At 37.1% G+C, this 7,262-nt stretch overlaps 1 long non-coding RNA gene across 1 annotated transcript; it reads right to left on the bottom strand.

The window, feature by feature from the left end:
• Positions 1-46: 46 nt before the first annotated feature.
• Positions 47-5,877, bottom strand: LOC133243063 (uncharacterized). Its single transcript, XR_009734961.1, has 3 exons — positions 4,937-5,877; positions 3,085-3,207; positions 47-338 (listed from the first exon to the last, which is right to left on the bottom strand). It is a non-coding gene; the product is annotated as an uncharacterized LOC133243063 (long non-coding RNA).
• Between the last annotated feature and the right edge of the window lie 1,385 nt (positions 5,878-7,262).

Below are 7,262 nucleotides of genomic sequence, written 5' to 3'. Positions count from 1 at the left end.
AACTGAAGGAAACGGTCAAATCTTATATGCTGTCCTCTGACCTAGTGGATTTAGATCTGGAGACCAAAGTGAACATTACACTGAGAAAGTGTCACACCTGCTCTTGTGACAGGTGCTTTATCTAGACAGAATCCTAGGGCCAGTAACTGCTGCTATGGTAATCTAATAACTCAAAGGTGAATGTTTAAAAAGGAAAACAACTTGATGAACTAAAGAATACTTACTTGGCCATAAAAGGCAACTCTGAAGAAAGTGCCTAAAAGTCTTTTCTTTGTGTGCATAACCTCCAAAATTTTTGTGTAAGCTCCATGAAGAGTTCTGTAAACTTGAGTAAGCTTCTGAAAATATGAGAATAAACAAATTAGCTTTATCTTTTGGTTAGTTATGAAATGTCTACAATAAATGCATAAGGGGAAAAAATCAATACTATTTCCTTTCCAAAATGGTTTTGGTGGGGTCATTCGCACTCCCTTCTCCCATGGTCACAGAAAAAATGCCTTAACAACTTTAGGTGAGAGGGTAGAGCTTAAAATGGTCAAATAACACTGTAATTCTAAATATCATGCTTCATGTCATTCATATCTCAATAGTAGTATATACATTAAAAGTACTGTGTTATTGACTACTTTTTTCCTTATGTCTGAATTATTGTAACTGAAAAAGAAGCAAAATGCTTTGCTTGAGCCCTAAGGTGGAAAGATGGGAATAAACGATCATGCAAACACTTTAGGAGAGGAAAGTAAAATGCAGACATAAAAATAACAGTAAAAGCCTGAGTGGGGAATGCTTTTATAACAAGTTCACAGACACTTCCAAAAAATATATTCTTCTACACACTCAGAAAAAGCGAACGTACTATGCAAAGAACATTATCTAGAATGTGAAAAGACACCATACAGAACAGGAGAAAATATTTGCAAGTCACATATCTGATGTTTTCTTATCCAAAAAATATAAGGAACTCTCATGGTTAAACAACAAAATGAAAAACAACCCAATTTAAAAGTGAGCAAAGCACTTGAATAGACATCTCTCCAGAGACTATATAAAAACGGCCAACAAAGACATGAAAAGCTGTTCAAAACTGTAGTCATTAAGGAAACAGAAAGCCAAAATCAATGTGACACCACTTCACATTCACTAGGTTCTAATGAGAACCCCAGAACACAAGTGCCAATCAGAAGTGCTGGTGGGAAGGTAAAAGGGACAACAATTTGGTGGTTCCTCAGAAGTTATAAATGGAATTACTATGTAACCCAGCAATTCCCCTCTTAGGTATCTATCCAACATAAACAAAAACATGCCCACACAGAGACTTACTCATAACTGTTTACAACAGCACTCTTTATAATAGCCAAAATGTGGAAACAACCCAAACATACAAACAAATTTTGGCGTAGCCATACCATGGAATATCATTCAGCCATGAAAAAGGAATGAAGTTCTGATATAGGTTACAACTTGAATGAACCTCTAAATATTATGCTAAGTAAAAGAAGCCACACACAACAGGTCACATCTTGTATTCATCTTTTTCATGACACATCCAGAACAGGCAAATCCATAGACGGAAAGCAGATTAGTGGTCACCAGTGGGGTGCGGGAGGGGGTGAAGAGTGATTCCTTGAAGGAGATGGAGTTTTTCCTGGGATGAGAAAAACGTTTTGAACATAGAGAGAGGTGGTGGGAGCAAAATACGAAGAATGCGCTAAATGCCACTGAACTGCAAACTAGAAAACGGTTCACTGTATGCTGGTGAATTTCATTTCAAAGCTAAAAGGGGAGCCTGGAAGCAGACGTTCTTTCTTTCACATTCTTTCCATACTATTTTCTGCAGTTGAAGTCAATTTGAAGGAAATTTTCCTCCCTTAATGGCTGCTCTGGCTGACACTTTTCAGCCCATCCCATAAAGAACATTGAAAAATTACTTCATCCCATGCAGGATGCTTCAGAATCTATTCAGACCCTTGCCTCTCTACAAGGAAATAGGAGTAGTTCCCCAGTAGAACCTATTGTTTCCTTTAATGTGTAGGGAATATATATTTTTCTTTTTTCCCTATTAGTCAATTCAGTAGCAAAATGTTCTCTGGGTTTCTAATAACCTGGTCTTCAACTCAAGAGTAAGAGAGTAGGTACTTTGGAACTTTTACAAAGGTTCTTAGGATGCAATGCTTTGACAGAAAGAGCAACGCCAATTCTTGTCTCATAAGTTATTCTTTGTCATCAGTATGACATAGATTTAATTACTTAACTCTCACTTTTTAATATAATCACTTGAGCTGCACTATGATTTTTAAGGCATGTCCCCATTTACACGAAAAGAAGGGCAAAGAGTAGGAAGACCCAGAACCCAGGAAGAAAAAGTAAGTTTGATAAGAGACAATTTGGAGAAGAGATTAGAACACTACACAGATGACATTAAATGTATTTTTTCAGTCTTGGACACTTCAACAACGAAAGACTACTTGCTACATATATTTAAGGATAAATTCCTATGCTTTTAAAAATGGCTTGGGTCTTAAATCACCCCTTGCCAGCATAGCAGGGGTAGAAAATTATGATATGGACTCAGATTCTTGAACATAAAAAGTCCTGTTGAGTGCTGGTGGCAACAGCTCTACTACTATTCTTTAGTAGTTCCCCTTGATCAAAGATCTATGTGGCAGACAAAACTGGAAAAGCTCCTCAGAAAAGGGTAATTACTAGTAACTTATTATCCCCCCACTATCATCTGTTAGCAACTTCAGCCTCACCATCAGATTGCAAAGCCTAGAATTACACCTATGTCTTTTCCCAGACAACATGGAAATCCAGTGACTTTTTGTTTGTAGCGAGGACAACATGGATTATTCTCTGCCATGAGTGGAGAAGGGGAGATTGCTAGTAAAAATGCTGTAGGAACAACTGGCATAATGTTCATTCCAATACAGATTTTAAACACTGCATCCTTAATTCCATTTGGAAAATTTAAATGAATATAAGGTAGGACTGTAATTTTAGGACTTTTCAGCATTTTTTAAGGATAGCAACTTCATACCAAAATAAAATATATAGGTGAATGATGCAAACATATCAGTTTCTTACCTCAAACTCTCGACGATTCTCATAAATTGGAATGATCAACTTGGAAATTTCAGAAATTACTTCATAATGCTCTGCTTTCCTTAAGCCATCCACACAATGTTCCAGCAACTCCAGCAAAACTTCCTGCATTGAGGAAAAAATGTAATGAGGAATTAGAGATACTTTTAGAGCTCTGGGCAAATGCAGTTTGAACTATTTCAAATGAATAAAAAACAGAATGTACTACATTTAAGGAAATGTACAGAAGGAGTATAGTTGTGTGACTATATTTTCTAAATGACATACTTGAAATATTTGGTATTGAAACCACATTCTTGAAAGTATGAAATGAATATTGACAATAGTAAACTACTATTTACTTTGTTTTGCGTATCATCAAGATGTTAACCGTAGTTACAAATGGTAACATGTTGAGAAGTATTTTCCAAACTGAGGATATTAAATGCCACTAAGTAAATTCCACTAAGCCTATAAATGTCTAAGATTTTTGCTTTCTACTAAAATTATATTTACACACAGTTAATAGACTCTTAAGGTAATTTCACAGTTTTCAAGCTGCTGCATCAGTGACATCAGTGTTCATTAAAATGATGTGATTTTGGTCAACAATGCTTCCTTCCTAACTATTGGTTCTAAAACTAGTGAGAATGATAATATAATACCTCAAAATAGAGATCTCTTTGCCATAATAACAGCTTCTATAAAACAACCATCATCTCATGTTCTCAACAATGAAAAGATGATGCCAATTACTCATACTATCCATAAGTCTTAACAGTTTGTTTCTTTTTTTTTTTAGGTTTTTTTTTTTTAATTTTATTTTATTTTTAAACTTTACAATATTGTATTAGTTTTGCCAAATATCGAAATGAATCCGCCACAGGTATACCTGTGTTCCCCAACCTGAACCCTCCTCCCTCCCCCCTCCCCATACCCTCCCTCTGGGTCGTCCCAGTGCACCAGCCCCAAGCATCCAGTATCGTGCATCGAACCTGGACTGGCGACTCGTTTCATACATGATATTATACATGTTTCAGTGCTATTCTCCCAAATCTCCCCACCCTCTCCCTGTCCCACAGAGTCCATAAGACTTAATTTAAGTTTATTTTTTAACTTTACAATATTGTATTGGTTTTGTCATATATCAACATGAATCCGCCACAGGTATACCCGTGTTCCCCATCCTGAACCCTCCTCCCTCTTCCCTCCCCGTACCCTCCCTCTGGGTCGTCCCAGTGCACCAGCCCCAAGCATCCAGTATCGTGCATCGAACCTGGACTGCTGACTCGTTTCATATATGATATTATACATGTTTCAATGCCATTCTCCCAAATCATCCCACCCTCTCCCTCTCCCACAGAGTCCAAAAGACAGTTCTATACATCAGTGTCTCTTTTGCTGTCTCGTACACAGGGTTATTGTTACCATCTTTGTAAATTCCATATATATGCGTTAGTATACTGCATTGGTGTTTTTCCTTCTGGCTTACTTCACTCTGTGTAATAGGCTCCAGTTTCATCCACCTCATTAGAAGAGATGACTTTCAGACCTATAGAAGTGACTGCTACAATGGCTCTTAAAGTACATCCTATAGTCAATTCTGAATTCATCTTTTTTCTAAACTAGCTCTTTCCCTTTCATTTCCTACCTTGCCAGGAGTCATATCCTATAGACTCTGAACTAGAAAACTAAAAGCAATTTTGACTTTACTCTTTGTTGTAAGTTGAACTGTGTCCCTCACCAAGATACGCTGAAGCCCTAACTCCCACTGCCTCAGAATGTAACCGTATTTGGAAATAGGGTCACTGGAGATAATGATGAGTGAAGTTGATGTCATACTTGAGTGACTTACTTACAGGAGTGATTTACTGGGTGAGCCTTACTCCAAACAGGGAGAACACCATGTGACTACAGAGGCAGTGACTGGAGTAATGTAGCTACGAGCCAAGGAAATCCAAGACCAACAGCCACCATCAGAGCTAGGAGGAGGCAAGGAAGGCTGCTACCCAGAGTCTCAGAGGGAACAGGGCCCTGGTGACACCTTGATTTCCAACCTCTGGACTCTAGAACTGTGAGACAATAAAGTTCTATTATTTTAAATCACCCAGTTTGTGTACGTTGTTATGGCAACTCTAGGAAACTAATACCCTCTCAGTCTTGACTCATCCTCTAATTAGTTCATGGTCAAGTTCTGCCACTTTTACTTCCTAAATATTTCTCAACTCTGACCCTTCCTCTCCATTTCTACTCTCATTGCTAAGATTCAGGACATCATTATTGTTTTCTAACAGATCGTCCTGCCTCCAGCCTTGGCACTTTCAAATCTATCCTCCACAAATCTGCCAGAGGGTTTCGATTAAAATACAAACCAGACTACATCCCTCTTCCCTTGTAATCTCATGGCTCCCCATCATTTACAGAACTAAGGACAAATTCCTTCATTTGGCACACAAGGTTTGCAGTGATCTGGCTGATATTTCATAAAATCATCGCTCCTCAAGCGAGCCTGGTACCTAATACCCCAGCAGTGATGAACTACTATTAGTTTCTCTGAAGCCCCACGGTGTTCGCTTAACTTTGTGCCTTTGTCCATTCTGTGCCCTCGTGTCCTTTAATCCCTTTCACGTAGTTAACCCTGTAAGAAAAGTTAGATTTCACCTCTTCCAGGATCCTTCTCCTGATTAACACAGAGTAGCGACACGAGGCCTATTTTTCTTACTGTGATACCACATTGGGTGGATATTTATCACTATACTTGCCCGTTATATATGTATCTGACTTTACAAGTAGGCTGTGACTCTTTAAGTGTAGGGACAGCACATTTATTATATTGTTTTTTTCAGTCACTAGCAGGGTGGTAGTAAATAGATGTTCATTAAATGTTGCTATTTGAACATTCATTGTTCATTAACTGTTGCTACTTGAATAATCTATATATTAACATTTAATAGTTAAATTTTCTATCAACAGTAGAAAGGAGGAACTTTGGGGAAATTTAAAAAAATCTATTAAAGACTAGTAATGTTTGTCCCAGGAATGTAAAGTTGGTTTACAATTAGGAAAAAATCCAATGTAAACAGAAAGAGCCATGTATACAGAATAAGAGAAAAAACGTGATGTCTAGCAATAGTTGCAGAAAAAGACTTTGAAAAAATTCAATATCCTTTCACAATGTTAAAAAACAATCCACCCAGAACAGGGAATCGAAGAGATTGTTCTCAATCTGATAAAGAGCATTTATTAAAAACCTGCAGGCTGAACACTCTTCTCCTCAATTTGGGAACAAGTCAAACTGTCTGCTCTTATCATTTCCATTCAACATTATGCTAAAGGTGCTAGCCAGTGTAATAAGGCAGGAGAGAAAGAAAGAGAGAAGGGAAAGAGATGAGGAAATGTGACACTATCTTTCTGTGCAGATGACATGATGGTGTATGTAGAAAATCCTAAGGAATATACAAACTACTAAAACAAGTAAGAAGATTTAGGAAGGTTGCAGATCATAAGAGCAACATATAGAATCACTGTATTTATGTAGAGTAGCAACAACAAATTGAAAAATAAGATTAAAAAACCAAACAATACTATTTCCAGTAGCATCAGAACATCCATTATCTAACAAAATTTCCAGGAAAGGGCTTCTACTCTGAAAAAGCACAAAATATTGCTGGGTGAAATTAAAAACCTAAACAAGACTTGATTGAAAGAGTCAGTATTGTTCAAGCTATCCATTCTCCACGTAGAGATACATAAATGTAACAAAATCTCAACAAAGCTTCCAGCAGGCTATTTTGAGGAAAGAGAAAAGATGATCTGAAATTCTATATGGAAATCAAAGGATACAGAATAGCCAAAATTACTTTGAAAAAGAACAAAGTTGAAGGACTAAGACTATATTATTCCATAATTTACAAACTTACAGCAATCAAGACAGTGTGATATTGGTATCAACATGGTCAAATAGATCAGTGGCACAAAACAGAGTCGAGAAATAGATCACAAACATATAAAGAACTGAAATTTAGCTAAGGTGCCAAAGCAATTCAGCAGGGGTGAAAGAAGTTTTATTTCTCCCCAAATGGTGTGGACTATGCAAAATACCTGTCTACAAAAAATGAATCTTGACTTCTATCTCATTATATGCTCAAAAATGAATTCTAAAGAGACTATAGACCCAAACG

This window comes from Bos javanicus, chromosome X, assembly GCF_032452875.1.
Source record: "Bos javanicus breed banteng chromosome X, ARS-OSU_banteng_1.0, whole genome shotgun sequence".
NCBI lineage: Eukaryota > Metazoa > Chordata > Mammalia > Artiodactyla > Bovidae > Bos > Bos javanicus.
The sequence above is the reverse complement of the archived record's forward strand: the minus strand, read 5'-3'. Positions and strand labels throughout refer to the sequence as shown.